General features: G+C 41.1%; 1 pseudogene; it reads left to right on the top strand.

Moving 5' to 3' along the window:
- The first annotated feature begins 16,819 nt into the window (after nt 1-16,819).
- LOC129557902 (heat shock transcription factor, Y-linked-like) lies at nt 16,820-21,443 on the top strand (annotated as a pseudogene).
- Nucleotides 21,444-22,158: the final 715 nt, after the last annotated feature.

Raw genomic sequence — 22,158 nt, 5'->3', positions numbered from 1 at the left:
CGCTCTTTCGTTCCCCTTCACTTTCTCGTTTTACAGTGTTGTCATCTGCATATCTAAGGGAGTTGAAGATTATCCCAGAAACCTTGATTCCAGTTTATTATTCATCCAGCCTGACATTTTGAAGAGTATAGTCTGCATATATCTCACATGAGCAGAGTGATAATGTGCAGTCTTCTTCCTCACCTTTCCCAGGTTTAAAGTGGTCAATTGTTCCATGTCATGTTCCAACTCTTGCATCTTGTGCTGCATACACATTTCTCAGGTGGCAGTAAGAAGGTCTGTGACTCCAGTCTCTTTCAAACTGTTCACAGTTTACTTTGATACACACAGCCAATGTCTTTAGTGGAGTCAGTGAATCAGAAGTAAATGTTTTTTTTTTTTTTTTTGAAATTCCCTTGTTTCCTCTGGGATCCAATAAATGTTTCCTAATTGTTCTCTGGTTCGTCTATTGTTTCCAAGTCTAGCTTTCACATCTGGAAGTTCTTGGTTTATGTTCTTCTGAAGAATTTTGAGTTTTACGCAGCCAGCATGTGAAAGGAGCAACAGAGCATGCTTGTTTGAACATTCTTTGGCATTACCATCCTTTGTTGTTGGAATGAAAACTGACCTTTTCCAACCTCATGGCCACTGACGACTTTTCCAAATCTGATGACATATGAACTCAGTGTCCCAGTTTAACAGCATCTTTGAGAGGTTGGCAGTTTCATGTTAATGAATGCTTAAAGTTTTCTTAAACCATTTGGTTTCTCCTTCATATCTGAATGAGATCCTTGTTGGTGTTAGGTTTGGCTCATCCATCCTTTTGAGAATGTTCTACCATCCTCTACTGGCCTGAAGAGTTTCTATCGAAAGAGCAGCTGCTATCTTGATGGGGATCCACTCGTATGATATTTATATCTTTCCTCTTGCTGCTTTTATTGCTTGTTTTTTCTATTTAAATTTGCAGTGTTTGATTAAAAATATTTGTTGTGGGGTATTTTACTTTGGGTTCATCCTTTTTGGAACAGTCTGGTGTGTTGGGACTCAGGGAGCTATTTCTTTCCCCATTTAATGGAGGTTCTCAACTTTTATCTCTTCAATAATTTTCTCATGCGCCCTTCCCCCCTCCCCCCTTTTTTCTTTTCTTCTTTTCTTGGTCTTGTCCATTAGGACGTTCTCATGGTAACACATTTAATATTGTCCCAGAATTCTCAGATCTTTTCATGTTTTTCTTTTTTTCTTTTACACACCCCAATGTGTTTTGTTTATTTCCTCCTTTCTGCTGCTGCTGCGGCTAAGTCGCCTCAGTCGTGTCCGACTCTGTGCAACCCCATAGACGGCAGCCCACCAGGCTCCTCCATCCCTGGGATTCTCCAGGCAAGAACACTGGAGTGGGTTGCCATTTCCTTCTCCAATGCATGAAAGTGAAAAGTGAAAGTAAAGTCACTCAGTCGTGTCCGACTCTTCGTGACCCCATGGACTGTAGCCTACCAGGCTCCTCTGTCCATGGGCTTTTCCAGGCAAGAGTACTGGAGTGGGGTGCCATTGCCTTCTCCTTTCTAACTCCACCTAATTAGTTGTTTCTCTGTCTCAGTCATTCTACTGTTGGTTCCTTCCAGGGTGTTGTTAATCTCAGTAATTGCATTGATTATTATCAATTGATTCTTCTTTACTTCTTCTAGATCCATGGTAAACATGTTTATTTCTTCTCAGTAGGACCTCCAGGGTATTTACTAGAAACTCTACTTAGCTTTCAAGATGTTTGTCATCTTTACTCACATTATTCTGAATTACTTTTCAGGAAGACTTCCTATCCCCTCTTCTTTTCTTTGTTTTGGTGTGTTTTTATCATGTACCTTCAGCAGCTGCATAATTCTCTCCCTTTTCATTTTGTTTAGATTGCTGCGGTTTGGGTCCCCTTTCTGCAGGCTGGAGGGTTATGGATTCAATTTGCTGTGGAAGCTGATCTTTGTGGGTGGCATTGGACCAGTAAGTTTCCAGGGCTTAATGTTTGGGGGATCTTGTGCCTGTGGTCTGTCAGGTAGACCTGGGTCACTTCTCTCTGAAGTGCAATGAACTGTCCTGCAATGTGCTTTGCGGTGTCTGTGGCTTTGGTATGACTTCAGGTAGCACTTTAATATTATTTATTATTTATTTATTTCTCTGCTTTGCTGGAGAATAGGTGTGGGTCGACTTGCACTGAAATTGCTGGCTTCAGCTCGGGGCTTGATTTCCATGTAGGCATGGAAACTTTTAAGTGTGCTTCTCTTTTAGTGTTCCTTGGTGTCAGGAGTTCAACAATGATCTAAAGAGTCAGGCACGACTGAGCGACTGAACTGAACTGATATCTATATAAACTACTATAAGTACTGGAAAAACGACAGAAGCCAAAATAATTCTCAAGCTTGTAATGTGCGTTATAGAAATGAATGTAAGGGAATGATAAGGAACAAAAAAAAATTTAATTAAAAAAACATGAATAAAATAAAAAATAATCTAACAATTTCTCTAGAGTTTCTGTGAGCTTAGTGGTGTCAGATCAGTGTCAGATGGTCTCTTTTTCCAACCCTTGGACTGCAACGAGTTCCATCCAGTCCTTCCTAAAGGCGATGAGTCCAGGGTGTTCGTTGGAAGGACTGATGTTAAAGCTGAAATTCCAATACTTTGGCCACATCCTGCGAAGAGTTGACTCAATGGTAAAGGATCTGAAGCTTAGAGGGACTGGGGGCAGGAGGAGGCGGGGATGACAGAGGATGAGATGGCTGGATGGCATCACTGGCTCGAGGGACGCGAGTTTGAGTAAACCACGGGAGTTGGTGATGCTGCGATTCATTGGGTTGCATAGAGTCGGATACTACTAAGTGACTGAACTGAAGGACAGACTAACTAACTGACTTGTTGTCAAAAGCTATTGTTGCTGTGAAATGCACATTTTCAGCATTAACTTCAGAGTTTCGATTTTTTGCACCTGTCACTTCTGGGCTGGTTCACCCTTCTTTGCTTATGTTTACTTCCTCAGTTTGCAATTTTCTTCCATAAGTTTACGCATGACTAGTTTGCAACATAACACCAGGGGGCAGCAGGCCCTTATATGACCTCACTTGCTCAGTGGTGCAGTGGTGAGGGGGAGGACATTGAAAACAAATGCCAAAGTGATATATGGGTCGGGGTGCTTAAGGTAGATGGACCACAGTGGGCCTGCCACTGCCATAGGTGACATGTACTTTCTCGGTTCACCCTGCTCAGGTTCCTGGGTGATCCGCGAGGGCACTGCCCAAAGTGAGCCTTGTGTCTCATGCCCTTCCCAAGTCTAAGCCACTCAGGCTCTCAGGTGCTCTGCAAGGGCACTGAACACGATGCGTTATATGCTTTGTTTCCTTCCCAGGTCCAAACTGCTCAGGCAACTGGGTGGTAGGCAAAGTACTGTCCAAGGTAGGCCATGCATCTTATGTACCTGTCAGGTGCCAGCCACTCGGTTTGTTGTAGGGTAAGGGAGTTAGAGGAGTCAAGGTTCACAAAAAGACTGAGACCGGCACTTTACAGGAACAGATCACCTTTAATGAGGTGAGAAAGGGCAGCAGTCAGATTAATGAGCTGCTGCACTAACCCAAGAAAGTAGTATGCATATATATGCATATATGTGGAAAGCCACTGTCTTAAGGGGACCTGTTTTTCTCCAAGTTTGTGCGGTGCAGTTATCTCTTAAATAGCTGGGGCAAGGAACTTTGGAGATCTGGCAGAGGCTGGACCCACTGGAAGCTGGGTGTAATCAGCCTTAATGTCCATTTTTTTTCTTCAGGTGAGAGAGTTCTTTGCTTTGCATAGAATGGTGGGCAGGACCTGGTGGGGAGTTTTAACTCCAGGCTGTTTCCAGCCATGTAAATTTCCTTCATTGCTGGCTTTGCCAGAAGGACAATTTGCAAGAATTCCGTGTGTCTCCAGAGGGGTGCTGAACTCATGTTTTGACCCTCCTGGCCTATGTGAACCAATCATGAACCCAGGAAGACATAGTTAGCAACTGGCAGCCTGCTCAGAGCTTGGTGGGAGATGTGGTCTCTAGGGTTGATATAACAGCAGCCTCTTGCCTCCTGCCTCTGTCTCATGCAAACATTCCTCACTGCCTCCGCGGAGGAAACGGTCATAAATGGCAGCTGATTATCACATCTTTGATATTTTGTAATGTGCAATCTTTTGTTCTGTGAGTGTCTGTTTTCACTATGTGGCCATAGAGACTTCTCTCAAGAAAGGCCCTTTTTTGCATTTTTGTCTCTGGTGTTCCCATGGTTTAGGTTGCTACAACACCTTAGCTCTGTCAGATCATCCTCAGAGCGTTAAAGTTGGGTCCTTATCATAGGGCAGATGATGCAGGCCAGGCATCCCTCCCAGGTCCACCTCAATGATGGTGGACAGGAGTATCTGAGATGTTTCTCTGCTGGTGATTACAGTTAGGCACATTTGCTTTTGTTTTTCTTTCCCGTGGTTATGTTGCTCTATGCCATCCCAGAGTTCTCCACTCTCACTGATCTGAGAGGGTTTACAATTGTCTCCAAGACCAGCCTCAGCCCCTAAACACTTTGTCTCTCTTTGTGTCTCTTTTATTTTTTCCTACCTCCTTTGGAAAAAAAAAGATGTTTGACTTCTGGGTTTCTTAGGCCAGTCAACAGTGTTCACAATTTGTTTTCTGGAAGTTCTTCCATGTGCATTTGTTGGGGAGAGAGTGGTCTTTTCCTCCTATTCCTTTGATATTTGGGGACCAACTGCCAACCTGCAAGACCCATTTTATTAACTGAAATGTTATTGTTCTTCGGCCGCTAAGCCATGTTTGACTCTTTCTATCCCCTTGCACTCTAGCACATCAGGCCTCTCTGTCCCTCACTGTCGCCCATAGTTTCCCCGAGATCATGTCCTTTGAATCGCTGATCCTATCCAAACGTCTCATCCTCTCTCCCCTACTGATCCTCCTGCTTTCAACATTTTCTAAAGCTCAGGGTCTTTTCTAATGAGTCAGCTCTTTGCCTCAGGTGGACAAAGCTGCAGAGCTTTATTTTCAGCATCACTCCTTCCAATGAGTCTTCAAAGTTGATTTTCTTCACAATTCATTAGATTGGGGTTCCTGCAGTTCAATCCCCAGCAGAGCAGTTCACAATCAGTAATTCCTTGATGTTCTGACATCTGTACATACCTTTGGAAACACCATAGATATGACTCTACGGACCTCTGTTGGCCAAGTCACATTGTAGGTTTTAGAGGCACTTTCTAGCATCGCTTGATTAGCGTGTGAGATGAGAGCAATTGTGCTGTAGTTTGAGCATTCTTCGGCATTGCCTTTCTTAGGGATTGGAATGAAAACTGACCTTTTCCAGTCCCGGGGCCACTGCTGAGTTCTTCAGATTTGCTGACATATTGAGTGTAGCACTTTCATAGCATCATCTTCCAGGATTTGAAATAGCTCACCTGCAATTCCATCACCTACACTAGCTTTGTTCATAGTGATGCTTCCTAAGGCCCACTTGACTTCACATTCCAGAATGTCTGGTTCTAGGTGAGTGATCACACCATCGTGATTTTTCTGGGTCCTGAAGATCTTTTATCTACAGTTCTTCTGCGTATTCTTGCCACCTCTTCTTAATATCTTCTGCTTCTCTTTGGTCCCTAACATTTCTGTCCTTTATTGAGCCCAACTTGGCATGAAATGTTCCCTCAGTATCTCTAATTATCTTGCAGATATCGCTAGTCTTTCCCATTCTATTGCTTTCCTCTATTTCTTTGCATGGATCACTGAGGAAGTCTTTCTTATTTCTCCTTGCTACTCTTTGGAACTCCACATTCAAATGGCTATACGTTTCCTTTTCTTCTTTGCTTTTCACTTCCCTTCTTTCCACAGCTATTTGTAAGGCCTCCTCAGACAGCCATTTTGCTTTTTTGCATTTCTTTTTCTTGAGGATGATCTTGATTCCTGTTCCCTGTACAATGTCACGAACCTCCATCCATAGTTTATCAGGCACACTCTCTGTCAGATCTAGTCCCTTAAATCTATTTCTCACTTCCACTGTATAGTCATAAGTGATTTGACTTATGTCATACATGAATGGTATAGTGGTTTCCTCCACTTTCTTCAATTTCAGTCTGAATTTTGCAACAAGGAATTCATGATCTGTGCCAGTCAGCTCCTGATCTTTTTGCTGTCTGTATAGAGTTTGTTCACCTTTGACTGAAAGGATAAAATCAATCTGATTTCAGTGTTGAACATTTGGTGATGTCTTCTCTCTGTCATTTCTTTGGCCAGATTAAAAAAAAAAAATGGCTTAAATGATATTTTGACAAAAATAAATAAATAAAAGGAAAAACGTCAAATCCTAAAGCCATGTAAATGATATTTGCCATAGATTTATAACATATTTTACTTGAGGATGATAATTTCTACGACTATGTAAGTTTTTAATACTACTAATGGAAGGAGCTTATTTGATACTATTTACATTTTATGACTAAAGGGATACATTTTTCTTTGTTTTTCTGATTTATCTTGGTTGAAAACGTTTCTAAATATTTTCCCCCCTTTGGTTTTAGTTTCAGTTCTATCATAACCATATTTTGAAGGAGATTATCCTCACATTTAGTAGGAATCAAAAGAAGAGTTGATAATGAAAATGTCTCTGCAGTATCTTCAATAGTCCAAGATTATAAGAAGCATGTTAAAGCAACCGGTGATATGGATGGTCATAACGCTGACTTCAGTCCTGAAATTAGAGAAGCGAATGTATTTTCAGCCTGCAGAAGTTTAAGTGTGCCATTCATACTAAAGCGTTCTACCATCCAAAGAGTTTCTGATACAAGTGTCCAAACTTGAAATTATTTCTCTTCTCCATCATTAGTGTCAGTTAGACCACAGGAGCATACTGTGAAACATCAACCTGCTGTTTCCCTTATTGTTTTTTTTTTTTTTTTTAATTGAAGGTTAATTGTTTCACCGATTTTTGCTGTATTCTGTCAGAACTCAAAATAAATCAGCCATAGATATACATATATCGCCTCCCTTTCAGAACACCCTCCCATCTCCCTCTCCTTCCCACAGTCTAGGTGGAGCATTGTTCATGGGGTTTCACCTAGCAGCTGCTCTTAATCAAATAGTTCCAACGAATATTTGACAGCTATGTCTACTTCTGTTTTGCAGTACCGCATCATATCTCCATTATGCAACAGTTATTTTGGACTGAGGCTGGAACCTTCTACCTTTTCTGGAGTGCATGGTAATGTGTCAGCCCATATACAAACCTTTTCCTAAACTACAACAGGAATTGTAGTTTACAATTCTACATTCATGTTTCCCAGTGCCAAAGGTCCCTGATACATTGTTGTCTCTCTTTCTAGGTCAATACATCAACCATCTTCATTATTTGAAAATCATCCTAATACAACTGGTGTACCAAATAGGTGTCAGATTATGCAGGATACTGAAGATTAAAATTAATGTTGGGAGATGTCAACAAATTCCTACAATTCCCTCCTTTGAAGAATAAAGTTGCATGTTCATTTTCATAGTGTCAATTTCTATTTTGAAATAATTAAGGGTAAAATGAGTATTTCAGTTCCTGGATATTTTGCTCTGCTTCAATATAAAATTTTCTGTTCAAGGAAACATTCAATATGCATCCTAGGTACAGTACACCTAATGAATTGTTTGAAAAAAATAGAAAATGTGAACAACGTGAAAAGGCAAAATGTAAATAAACTGACTTCTGAAATCATCCAGGCTGAACTGACTGGGTGTCTAAGTTAGGATGGTATGGGAGAAGGAACAGATACAAATCAAATTTAGAAAAAGCAAATGAACAGTATATACTTTAATGCTTTCTCAGTTTTATTATATTATGCCAGTTATTAGAAAGAAAGCTAAGAAGTTAGACAGAAGTTTGTCTTCATTAAATGTGTGTGTGTGTGTGTGTGTGTGTGTGTGTGTGTGAGTGAGTGTGTGTTTCACTTGAAAATGTAGATGTAGCCTACTCGGTAATCAGGACCACTATCATACCATGACTGGGATACCAATGATAACATGGCATATTCAAAGATTGCACCACAATCAGCAAAAAAAATAGCCATTTTACAAGTGATATTATAAAGGGTCATTCTTGCTCTGCTCTCCTTATGTCACATCTTTATTTCCTCCCACCAAGACACCACCCTATATTTCCTAATATATATTTTGATGTAGCTTCCCTGTTCCTACAAAGAGAGACTTAAATCCTTGTGGTGAATGCAGCATCTCAGCAAGGTAATCAGTTCTTGGAAGACATGACATTTCTTTCCCTTAGTAGCTTCATTATCTATGTGTTTCACAGAATTACTAGAGCTACAATCAAGCAACATATTTTCGGTCATAATAAGCCACATTTCACAACTTTTCCTAAGCACTTTCTTGGGGTTGGAAAGAACCTATCTTCCTTCCTACCAAGTTAACCACAGATATCCAGTTCTTCTATGTGTTGCATGTCTCCCCAAGTTGCCTTATGGATCTTGCACATCAGCTAAGACATAGTGCCTGCCAAATGAAGTATTTTAAGTATTTCGTGAATTAGCAATAAAAAGATGCTAAATAAATTAGCAGTCAGAAGCTATATACATTACTCAACAGCATCCCATGGCCTCCACTATTACCATCATTGGCGTTTAATTTTTATTGAGAATTTAGTAAGGTGGTGTGTCTTCTTTTTAATGCAATGTCTAGGTTTTTCATAGCTTAACATCCAAAAGCAAGTGACGTTTAATTTGGTGACTGCAGTCACTATTCTTAGTAATTTTGGAGCCGAAAACATGAAGCTTGTCACTGTTTCCACATATTTCAGTTTAGGTCAGTACAGTGTCTCAGTCGTGTCCTACTCTTTGCTACCCCATGAATTACAGCACGTCAGGCCTCCCTGTCCATCACCAACTCCCAGAGTTCACTCAACATCATGTCCATTGAATCGGTGATGCCATCCAGCCATCTCATCCTCTGTCTTCCCCTTCTCCTCCTGCCCCTATTCCCTCCCAGCATCAGAGTCTTTTCCAATGAGTCAACCCTTCGCATCACGTGGCCAAAGTATTGTAGTTTCAGCCTCAGCATCAGTCCTTCCAATGATCACCCAGGACAGATCTCCTGTAGAATGGACTGGTTGGATCTCCTTGCAGTCCAAGGGACTCTAAGGGTCTTCTCCACCACCACAGTTCAAAAGCATCAATTCTCCCGCACTCAACTTTCTTCACAGTCAAACTCTCACATCCATACATGACCACTGGAAAATGCATAGCCTTGACTAGACTGACCTTGGTTGGCAAAGCGATGTCTCTAGCTTTTAATGTGCTCTCTAAGTTGGTCATAACTTTTCTTCCAAGGCGTAAGCGTCTTTTAATTTCATGGCTGCAATCAGCATCTGCAGTGATTTTAGAGCCCAAAGAAATAAAGTCTGACACTCTTTCCCGTGTTTCTCCAGCTATTTATCATGAAGTGATGGGAACAGATGCCATGATCTTAGTTTTCTGAATGTTGAGCTTTAAGCCCACATTTTCATTCTCCTCTTTCCCTTTCATCAAGAGGTTTTTTAGTTCCTCTTCCCTCTCTGCCATAAGGGTGGCTCAGTTCAGTTTAGTTCAGTTGCTCAGTCGTGTCCGACTCTTTTCGACCCCATGAATCACAGCACGCCAGGCCTCCCTGTCCGTAACCAACTCCCGGAGTTCTGATGCCATCCAGCCATCTCATTCTGTCGTGCCCTTCTCCTCCCACCCCCAATCTTTCCCAGCATCAGAGTCTTTTCCAGTGAGTCAACTCGTCGCATGAGGTGGTCAAAATATTGGAGTTTCAGCTTTAGCATCATTCCTTCCAATGAACACCCAGGATCGATCTCCTTTAGAATGGACTGGTTGGATCTCCTTTCAGTCCAAGGGACTCTCAAAAGTCTTCTCCAGCACCACAGTTCAAAAGCATCAATTCTTTGGAGATCAGCTCTCTTCACAGTCCAACTCTCACATCCATACATGACCACTGGAAAAACCATACCCTTGACTAGACGGGCCTATGTTGGCAAAGTAATGTCTCTGCTCTTTAACATACTATCTCGGTTGGTCATAACTTTCCTTCCAAGGAGTAAGCGTCTTTTAATTTCAAGGCTACAATCAGCATCCACAGCATCTGCGTATTTGAGGTTATTGATACTTCTCCCAGTAATCTTTATTCCCGCTTGTGCTTCTTCCAGTCCAGCATTTCTCATAATGTGCTCATCATATAAGTTAAATAAGCAGCCTTGACTTACTCCTTTTCCTATTTGGAATCAGTGTGTTGTTCCATGTCCAGCACAAACTGCTGCTTCCTGACCTGCATATAATTTTCTCAAGTGACAGGTCAGGCGGTCTGGCATTCCCACATCTTCCAAACTTTTCCACCGTTTACTGTGATCCACAGAGTCAAAGGCTTTGCATAGTCAATAGAGCAGAAAGAGATGATTTTCTGGAGCTCTCTTAATTTTCCCATGATCCATCAGATGTTGCCAATTTGATCTCTCTTTCCTCTGCCTTTTCTAAAACCAGCTGGAACATCTGGAATTTCACATGTTTACCCCTTCTGTTTGCAGGGTAGTGATGTGACCAGATGCCCTTATCTTTGTTTTTTATGAATGCTGAGTTGTCAGCATGGTTTTACACTCTTCTCTTTCACCCTCATCAAAAGACTCTTTATTTCCTCTTCACTTTCTATTTGTTTCAGTGTTGCCATCTATATATCTGAGGTTGTTGCTGTTTCTTCCAAACGTTGATGCCAGCTTGAGATTTACTCATCTGGTATTTTAATAGTATACTCTACTTAAGATTCTCATAAGCAGAGTGACAATAGAGACATCTGTCACTCTCTTTTCCCAGTGTTGAACATTCAATTGTTCCATGTCTGGTCCCAATTCTTGCGTCTTGACTCATGCAGGAGACCTGGTTCGATCCCTGGGATGGGAAGATCCCCTGGAGAAGGAAATGGCAATCCACTCTAGTACTATTGCCTGGAAAATCCCATGGACAGAGGAGTGTGGTGGGCTACAGTCCATGGGGGTCGCAAAGACTCGGACACGACTGAGCGACTTCACTCACTTCAGCTCTTACTTCCTCAAGAATTTTCCAAGTACCCCACCCCTTTTTGTTTTGGTGTTCTCCATCTAGACACTCATGATTTTGATCATCTTTACTCTCGTTAGTCTGAATTCTTTTTCAGGAAAACTTCCTAACTGCTCTTCTTTTCTTTGTTTTTGTGGGTTTTTATCACTTACCTTCAGCAGCTGCATATTTCTCTCCCCTTTCATTTTGTTTTGATTACTGTGATTTGGGTCCCCTTTCTGAATGCTAGAGGGTTAGAGCTCTACTATGTTGTGGAACCTGCCTTTTGTCTCTGGGAATGGACCAGTGACTTCTCAAGGTTTAATGCTTCGGATCACTTGTGTCTGTGCACTGTCAGGCACATCTGTATCTCTTCTCTCTGAAGTGCAATGAATTGTCCATGGATTGTGCTTTGGGGTGTTTGTGGGTTTGGTATGGCTTAGTGCACCCCTTTTTATGATATCCACTGTTGTGTTTCTGTTCTGCTGGTGAATAGCGATGGGTTCTCTTGTACTGAACTTATTGACACGAGTGTAGAGATTGCTTTCCATGTAGACAAGGAAACTCTGGGGTGTGTACTTGTCGTTTAATATTTCTTGAGGTAAGTAATTCGATGTTGATGTAAAGTTCTAGAATCGACGTCCTGGCTTCTAAGTATCTGTCCCCAGGTTACAGTAGAATCAAAAATTGACATCCACACAAAACAGAAGATAAAACCCCAGGATAATGGTGACATGACTCTCCTCATCCAGAAAGAATCAAAGGGATTCACAGAATTTCAGACAGCAGAGAAAACGGAGGAGGGAGAAAGAGTTGCCTAGGAGAGACAGGGGAGAGTTAAAAGGGGAGAGAGCAATCAGTTCAGGAAATGAATCCATAAGTGAAATCAGATCCCAAAGATTTTGTTACTAAAGTTGCAACATTGATACCAATTTTTGGAAAGTAAACATTAAGAACCAAGAAGAAAATGTAGACTTGTTTAAATAGTGTAAAAAAAAAAAAACACACAAAAACAAAACGGAGTCCAAATTCATTCTCTCATGTATATAAAAAGAAAAGTGTTTAAAAAATAGATTTGTGTGTGTGTGTGTGTGTGTGTGTGTGAGTGTGTGTGTATGGAAAGGTAATAATAGTTAATAGAAATAAAAGTTAAGGGTATAATAAAGGGCTACAATTGTTTAGAGTTAAAGAAATCATGTGGAAATAGATCGCAGAATTTCAAAGCTGTTGTGTGCTTTTTGGCGTCAATACAGTGTCAGACAGTCTCTTGTTGAAGCTTGTACATGTCAAAGGTGACTGTTGTTCCTCAGTTGAACAGTCTGGGCATATATTGCTGACTTATTCCGTTGAACCTGTCACTTCTGGGTTGGTTTATGCTTCTTTGTTTATATTTCTTTCTTTTATTTGAAAGCTTCTCCATATCTGGTTTTCAACATGAAACGAGGGTGTGGTAGCCTCTCATTCGAACTCACCTGTTCAGTGTCTTGGTGGTGAGAGGTGGAACACAGAAAACAAATACCGTTGGGATATTGGGGGAGCTTGAGGTGGATTGGTCACGTCGGGCTTGTCAATGACAAATGTGACATGTACTTTCTGGGCCCACCCTGCTCAGCCTCCTGGTTAATACATGAGGGCACAGTCCCAAGTGGACCCTGTGTTTCATGCACTTCCCATCCAGTCAGGCAGGTAGGTGCTTGGCAAGGGCCATGACCACGATTGGCTATGTGCTTTGTGCTCTTCCCCAGTCCAAAATCTCGGGTGATTGGTTGGAGGCAAGACACAGTCCCAGGTGGGCCGTGCATCTTACGCAGCTCTCTGGTCTCAGTCACTCAGTTTGCTGCCTGTGCCAGAGGGCACAGTCTCAAGTGTTCCACGTGTCTCCTCAGGGTAACTGACCCCAGACTGTCGTGTCCCTGGCCGAAGTGAACTGTCCATGAAGTGAGGAATTCATCATTAGCAACTGTCAGCCAGTTTAGAGCTTGGTAGGGGATGTCTCTGAGGCCAGGATACTAGTAGCCTATTTCCTTCTGCCTCTGGCAGTCACACACTTTCCTCTCTCCCTCCGTGGAGGAAAGGGTCCTAAATGGACACTGGCTTGGTCCCCTTTTGTATTTTCTAGTGCAAAATCTTCTGTTCTGTGAGTATGCCATGGTTCAAGATGTGGCCTTAGAGCCTTCTCACAGGAAAGGTCCTTTCTAAAATGACTGTCTCTAGTGTCCCCATGGATTAGGTTTGCGTGTCACCTTAGCTTCGTCACATTGTCCTCAGGGCACTAAAGCCTGCTTCTAACCATAGTGTGGTTGATACATCCCAGACCTCCCTTCGATGCCCCATGTTTGACAGTGGACGGGAGCATCTGAGTCATTTCTTGACTAGTGATTGCATTTGTTGGCATAATCTCTGTTTTTGTTCTTCCTCTCTCTGGTTCTATTTCTTCCCCGACTGACACCTATGAAAGGAGGGTTTCCTATTTTGTGCAAATTTCTCCTCCTTTAAGACTCCTTCTCCAAGGCGAGTCTCAATCCCTAAAAACATTTCCTCTCTTTCATCATGTACTTTTTTCTTACCTACTTTTTAAGAGATTGGTTTTCCTTCATCGGTTTCTAGAGACCATCAACATCGGTCACAAATTGGTTTCCGGAAGGTGTTCCACGTGCAATCTATCCTTTGATGGATTTGTGTGGGAGACAGTGGACTCAGGCTCCTATTCCTCTAACATGATGAGACCCCACCGCAACCCTGGAAGATCCATTTGATTAACTGAAATTTTGTTTTTATTCAGTCGCAAAGCCATGTCAGACTCTTTGTGACCCCTTGGACTGCAGCACACAAGGCCCTCACCATCTCCCAGGGTCTGCCTGAGATCATGTCCATTGAATGAGTGAATCGATACAAACTTCTCCGCCTCTCTCATCCATGTCTCCTCCTGATTTCATTGTTTCCTAAGAATCACGGTCTTTTCTCGTGAGTCAGTTCTTTGCTCAGGTGGTCAAAGCTTTGGAGACTCAGCTTCAGTGTCAGTGATTCTAATGCATCTTCAGAGTTGATTTCCTTTATGTTTGACTGGCTTGATCTCCTTGCAATCCAATGGACACTCAGAGGTCATCACCAGCAGAGCACTTTGGTGTTCTCACATCTGTACATGTCTACTGGAAAGACCATAGATGTGACTCAATGTGAATCCTTTGGTCAAGTCAACTCTTCACTTTTTAACATGCTTATTAATTTGTGAGTGCTTTTCTTCCAGGAAGCAACTGTCTTCTAATTTTATAGCTGCCATCACCATCACAGTGAATATAGAGCCACAGAAGAGGAAATCGGTCACTGCTTCTGCCTTTTACACCTTTATTTCCCATGAAGCAGTGAGACCAGATGCCATGATCTTACTTTGTGTAATACTGAGAATTCAACCGGACTGTCCACCCAGTGTTTTCCTATGAACATTGAGAATTATTGTATTCTTGTACCATTGTCTTTCCCTCAGTGTTTTGGACAAGAAATTGTTTTCTAAGAGTATTCTAAGGTGATCGTTACTCATCGCATATAATACTGCTGGTTTTAAGTTTCCTGTTGGAGCATTTGTGCCATGCTTCTGTGACAACTCTGTAAAAGGTTGACAAAATATATTGAGCCTGTTCATGTTATCTAGTTAGGTTTTCTCTAATGTGGCAACTACAAAAATAAAAAGGAGTACAAGAAATACGGATATGATGTGGAGCGGGGCTGGAAGCTGAACCCCTGTTGCATGAAAGGAGAGAAAATTTTCATCATCAATGATTTCTATTGAAATATTTTGTACCAGAAGTTTAAAGTGTTGAAAGAAAAATGTACATACTGAATTATGGAGAAGTGATTTTAATGTACACATCATATAATTTCAATGTTCAGCTAGCCAGAAGAGTCTGATTATGATCTATGCACAGTGCACTGTGCATCTGTTTTACCCATTAATTTGAATGTTTAAAATTGTATCCAACGAAAGGAGAGCAACAGCTTTCTTAGAACAATATCTCTAAGTATATGAGAGTTGTGATTTTATGGGCTCAAGGTGTCCTCATTTGTATGAACCCCATCTCTATTACAGAAGGAATAGCGGAAGATCAGCTAGATTAGGGACAGCCTTTCAGTAATAGGATCTATATTATTCAGCCAGAAAGTTATTAAGTAATGTTGGGATTCCCAAAAAGTTCATTCAAGATCTTGGGAGCAAGCAAAGAGTTTGATTTGACATATATACATATATACACATATGTGTATGCGTGTGTGTATAAAAAAATGTACAATGGCTTTTAATTCCTCTTAGGTAAAGCTGCAATGGAAACAATTAAAACCCTAAAGTAGAATGATTCAAAAGTCTACTCGGTTATTGAATATACATAAGTGGAAATACTTCCAAATATGTTTATTTGGCTACATCTAAAATATGAGGGCTCCTTTATATCAACTCCTATTTCCTTTTAATAAATATTTACCAATTTTCAAATGTTTGTCCAGGTTTAACGATAAAAATAAACAATTATAGAAATATATATGCAAGTATCTATGTAAAATAGACAGATATGTTTGCATGACAGAAACTATTGATACCAAGCTTTGATGTCAGAATTACTTCCAACTCCATGCTCCATCTCATCATCAAATAGCCAGAGTTGTTGTTGACTCAAACACTCCAGGAGCTCGGGAACCTGAAAAAAAATCGAACCTGTAACTGAGATTTTCAGTCGCATTTTTGATCCTGCTCTAAGTCCAACACTTTATTTCCTTTCCTGTTCTAAGCAGTCCCTTCTTAAGATTGAAAAGTAGGAAAACTAAGAGAGAGAAGTAGGAGATTCTAGACTTCCTCGTTTTCCAAGAGTAATTTTAATCAGCAAAACTAGAAAAGCCAGAAACAAAGGAAAATAATCAAGCAGTATAGAATAGTAATGATTTAGCCATTAAGCAAAGTCGAGGATCTTAAGTTCCTCCTCACGGGCCATACGTAACATTCTGAGCAATATCCTGTGAACAGTTTTAGAGATACTAAAGCCCCAACCAGGCTGAAACGTAAGTACCTAGACCACAGAGTCGTTGGAACCAGATGGTCAATGGTGTCGACTCCCAGTATCCTCAGGAACAGGCCACTAGTAGAATGTCCCCAGACTGACTGCACACCCCATGCCCCCCTCACTCTGTCATTAAAATCATCCCCCTGAAAGTATTTGGGGAGTGTGAGTCTTTGAAGTACCAGCTGCTGGGACACCTTGCTTGGTTCTCCAATAAACTATTGCACAGAAGTGAGAAGACCCAAGTTTGGTTGGGTAACAGTATTGAATATTAAAAATGAGTGTATAGAAGGGTGATGAATCACTTTTATTTCAGAAACCAAATAGATTTACTGATGTGGCTTATCCATGTAAAAATTCTTTAGGAATGAGATTTTGCAGGCTCATGGTTTTGGTTGCTATTTGGGTAAGGAGCCTGTATTTTAAGTTGATGCTGAAGTAAACACTGGTTGAACATTACCCTTCAATTGCTAGGAGAGCAGTCACGTTGTGATGTCACAGCTACCCTTCAATTGCTAGGAGACCAGTGACTTTGTGATGTCACAGCTACCCTTCCATTGCTAGGAGAATTTTGAACCACTGTAATGGTCTAGGGAGTTTCTCTCTGTAGGCCAGCCAAGCAGCACTTGAATTTGCAGTGTGTAAAATCAGAAAAATGAGAAAAGTATCTGAAGAAAGATTTTCCTGAGATGCCACATATTTCTTCAGAAATTCAAGATGCGCCTCCTAAAGATGAATCCACTGGTCCAGGAACTTCCATCAGATCTTCTTTGTACGATATACACTTGCTGGGGACCTAGTTTTGCAATCTATTATTGAAGAATATGCTTTTCAGGCTTGTCTGAAAAAGTTGTGATAAAAAGGCCACGCTACACATTTTCTGTCTCTGAAATAGTTGAGCTGAGTGAATTTCTTTCACTCACTTTTCCACCAAAATTGTGGAATATAGTTGAAAATGATCAATTTGAATCTCTTTGTTGGGATGAGAGTGACACTTGTATAGTGATCAATGAAAAACACTGCAAGAAAGAAGTCTTGGAAAGAAAGGGGTCTTTCAGAATATTTGAAACCAATAATACGAAAAGTTTAGTTCGACAGCTTAATCTTTATGGGTTTAGCAAAAAGCGCCAAACTTTTCAAAGATCCGCTTCACTATCAGACTTTCTGGAAGAAGAAAACATCTCTCTCTTGAGCAAGGCATTCCAAAATTTTCACTTATTGGCAATATGGAAGACTCAACCATGTGACCTAGAAAGCATGTTACCATATGTAGCTAAAACGGAATTTAAAATTGAGAGAGCAAATTGTTGAAACAGCTTTATTTTTGGACGTTGAGAGCAGCTGGAGGATATAATATTTGATGTTTATCAAACTTTCCAATCAACTTGAAACAAGACACAAGTCTTGAAGCTACTTAAAGTGACATTTACTGTATATATGCAACATATATTTAGCTGAGGAGCATCATTGTTTCTAACATGTTAGCTGTTAAAACTACTCTGGAGGTGTTTTATTTGATGCAATTTAATTGGTATCATTCAGTTCAGTTCAGTTCAGTCGCTCAGTCGTGTCCGACTCTCCGCGACCCCATGAATCACAGCACGCCAGGCCTCCCTGTCCATCACCAACTCCCGGAGTACACTCAAACTCATGTCCACAGAGTCGGTGATGCCATCCAGCCATCTCATTCTCTGTCGTCCCCTTCTCCTCCTGCCCCCAACCTTTCCCAGCATCAGACTCTTTTCCAGTGAGTCCAGTCGTCTCATGAGGTGGCCAAAGTATTGGAGTTTCAGCTTTAGCATCAGTCCCTCCAATGAACATCCAGGATTGATCTCCTTTAGAATGGACTGGTTGGATCTCCTTGCAGTATAAGGGACTGTCAAGAGTCTTCACCAACACCACAGTTCAAAAGCATCAATTCTTCGGCGATCAGCTTTCTTCACAGTCCAACTCTCACATCCATACATGACCACGGGAAAAACCATTGCCTTGACTAGACGGACCTTGGTCGGCAAAGTAATGTCTCTGCTTTTTAATATACTATCAAGGTTGGTCATAACTTTCCTTCCAAGGAGCAAGCGTCTTTTAATTTCATGGCTGCAATCAGCATCTGCAGTGATTTTGGAGCCCAAGAAAACAAAGTCTGACACTGTTTCCACTGTTTTTCCATCTATTTCCCATGAAGTGATGGGACCAGATGCCATGATCTTTGTTTTCTGAATGTTGAGCTTCAAGCCAACCTTTTCACTCTCCTCTTTCACTTTCATCAAGAGGCTTTTGAGTTCCTCTTCACTTTCTGCCATAAGGGTAGTGTCATCTGCATATCTGAGGTTATTGATATTTCTCCCAGCAATCTTGATTCCAGCTTGTGCTTCTTCCAGCCCAGCGTTCCTCATGATGTACTCTGCATATAAGTTAAATAAGCAAGGTGACAATATACAACCTTGACGTACACATTTTCCTATTTGGAACCAGTCTGTTGTTCCATGACCGGTTCTAACTGTTGCTTCCTGACCTGCATACAGGTTTCTCAAGAGGCAGGTCAGGTGGTCTGGGATTCCCATCTCTTTCAGAATGTTCCACAGTTTATTGTGATCCAAGGAATACAATTTTTTTTTTTTAATTTATTTAATTGGAGGCTAATTACTTTGTATTTTTGTACTAGTTTTGCTATACATTGACATGAATCTGCCCGGGTATACATGTGTTCCCCATCTTGAACCCCCCTCCCTCTTCCCTCCCAATCCCATCCCTCCGGTTCATCCCAGTACAACAGCCCTGAGACTCCTGTATCATGCATCAAATCTGGACTGGCGATTCGTTGCACATATGATAATATACATCTTTCAATGGCATTCTCCCAAATCATCCCACCTTCGCCCTCTCCCACAGAGTCCAAAGGACTGTTCTATACATCTGTGTCTCTTTTGCTGTCTCGTGTACAGGGTTATTGTTATCATCTTTCTAAAGTCCATATACATGCGTTAGTATACTGTATTGGTGTTTTTCTTTCTGCCTTACTTCACTCTGTATAGTAGGCTCCGGTTTCATCCACCTCATTGGAACTGATTCAAATGTATTTTTTGCAATTTCTGAGTACTTAAGAAACGTGTATGCATGTCAGGAAGCCACAGTGAGAACTGTAGATGGAACAACAGACTGGTTCCAAATAGGAAAAGGAGCACATCAAGGCTGTATATTGTCACCTTGCTTATTTAACTTCTATGCAGAGTACATCATGAGGAACGCTGGGTTGGAAGATGCACAAGCTGGAATCAAGATTGATGGGAGAAATATCAATAACCTCAGATATGCAGATGACACTACCCTTATGGCAGAAAGTGAAGAGGAACTCAAAAGCCTCTTGATGAAAGTGAGAGAGGAGAGTGATAAGGTTGGCTTGAAGCTCAACATTCAGAAAACAAAGACATTGGCATCTGGTCCCATCACTTCATGGGAAATAGATGGAAAAACAGTGGAAACAGTGTCAGACTTTATTTTTTCGGGCTCTTAAATCACTGCAGATGCTGATTGCAGCCATGAAATTAAAAGACGCTTACTCCTTGGAAGGAAAGTTATGACCAACCTTGATAGTATATTGAAAAGCAGAGACATTACTTTGCCAACCAAGGTCCGTCTAGTCAAGGCTATGGTTTTTCCAGTGGTCATGTATGGATGTGAGAGTTGTACTGTGAAGAAAGCTAATCACCGAAGGATTGATGCTTTTCAACTGTGGTGTTGGAGAAGACTCTTGAGAGATCCAACTAGTCCATTCTAAAGGAGATCAATTCTGGGTGTTCATTGGAAGGACTGATGCTAAAGCTGTAGCTGCAATAATTTGACCACCTCATGCGAAGTGTTGACTCACTGGAAAAGACTCTGATGCTGGGGCCGATTTGGGGCAGGAGGAGAAGGGTACGACAGAAAGTGAGATGGCTGGATGGTATCATCGAATCTACGGACATGAGTCTGAGTGAACTCCGGGAGTTGTTGATGGACAGGGAGGCCTGGCGTGCTGTGATTAATTTGGTCACAAAATGTCGGACATGACTGAGCGACTGAACTGAACTGAACTGAACTCTATCATGTATACGTATCACAGCTTTCTTATCCATTCGTCTGCAGATGGACATGTAGGTAGCCTCCATGTCCTGGCTATTATAAACTGTGCTGTGATAAACATTATAGTACATGTGTCTCTTTCAATTCTGGTTTCCTCAGTGTGTATGCCCAGGAGTGCTACTGTTGGGTCGCATTTTTTGTTTTGTAAGGAAACTTCACACTGTTCTCTATAGTGCTTGTCCTTTTTGCATTCCCACCAACAGTGTAACAGGGTTCCCTTTTCCCCACACCCTCTCCAGCATTTATTGCTTGTTGACTTTGGAATAGCAGCCATTCTGACTGGCATGAAATGGTACCTCATTGTGGTTTTGATTTGTATTTCTCTGATTATGAGTGATGTCAAGCATCTTTTCATGTGTTTGTTAGCCATGTGTATGAAGGAATAAAGTTTTGTAGTTAAGCTTTTATGGCAGTTTTACCTTGGTTTATGAAGAAACTAAATAATTGTATACTTTGAGTTTAGTTACGGATCTACTATAATCCAAATTTCAAAAGAGGCTATCCTCAACTTTTAGTAAGAATAAAAAGAAGAATTGGGATTAACAATGTGTTTCCAATATCTTCATTAGTTCGAGATTACAAGAAGAAGCATGTTAAAGCAAGTGTCAACGTAGATGATCGTAACTCAAATTTTCGTCCAGAAACTAGTGGAGAGAATACATTTTCAGCCTCCACCAGTTTAACTGTGCCTTTCATACAAAAGCCTCACACCAGCCAGATAGTCGTTAATACAAGAGCTCTAGCTCTGCGTGACTTACCTTCCCCATCATCAATATCAGTTAGCCAAATAGAACAGATTGTGGGAGATCAACCTGCTGTTTTAAATCAGTTGAGCATTTTTAAGTGGCACTCACATAGCAACTACACTCAGGCCACGTTGAGGGCTTGGCTACTACAACTACATCTGCTTCTCAGAACCGCATCATATCTCCATTATAGAGCAGTTATTCTGGACTGATGGTGGAGCCTTCTAAGTTTCCACTTAGGTATAGGGATATGTCAGCCCATGACAGTCCTTCTCGTAACCTTCAAGAGAGAGGCAACTCATGGTCCTCAGTGTCAACAATCACTTGTACATCTGCCTCCTCTCTTTCAAGTCAACTCATCAACAATCATCATTATGTGAAAACCATGCTAATTAAAATGGACCTATCAAATAAGTGTCAGATTATGGAGCCTAGTGAAGATTGAAATTTTTGTTGAGAGATGTCAACAAATGCCTACAGTTCTTGTATTTGAACAATAAAGTTACATGTTCATCGTCATAGTTTTGTTTTCTCTTTTCAAACAGTGAAGAGGAAAAATGAGGCCTTAGGTTAATGTCTGGCTATTTTACTGCACTCTTTCATAAACTCTTCAGAACAAGAAAACATTCGTTATGCATCCTAGGTCAATGACACCTGATCTAATATTTGCAAGCAAGAAAATTAGAACAAAGGGAAAAGAGGTAATGGATGTTAAGTCATTTCTGAAATCATCCCTGCTGAAATGAATGGGTGTCCATATTAGGATTGTATGGGTGAAGGATGAGATACAAATAAAATGAAAAAAATGGAAATGCACAGTATATACCTTAGTGCATTCATAGTTGCATTATATTCTATTAGATACTGGTAGACAGCAGATTATCTTCATTATAGAAATTCATTATGTACTTGAAAATTTGAAATCGTGATCATGATGATCACCACTGTACTGTCACCGTGATACCAAAGATAACATGGCATAATCAGTGACTGGCTCATGGTCAGCACAAGATACATATTTCACAAGTGGTATTGCTTAGGCTCATTTTTGCTCTGCTGTCCTTAAGCGAAAGTGGAACGAAAGTAGCTCAGTCGTGTCTGACTCTTTGCGACCCCCGTGGACTGTAGCTTTCCAGGCTCCTCCATCCATGGGATTCTCC

Source organism: Moschus berezovskii, chromosome Y (assembly GCF_049115385.1).
Source record: "Moschus berezovskii isolate FMDL1 chromosome Y, NW_MosBer_1.0, whole genome shotgun sequence".
Lineage (NCBI taxonomy): Eukaryota > Metazoa > Chordata > Mammalia > Artiodactyla > Moschidae > Moschus > Moschus berezovskii.
This window is presented reverse-complemented; position numbering and strand designations above follow the sequence as displayed.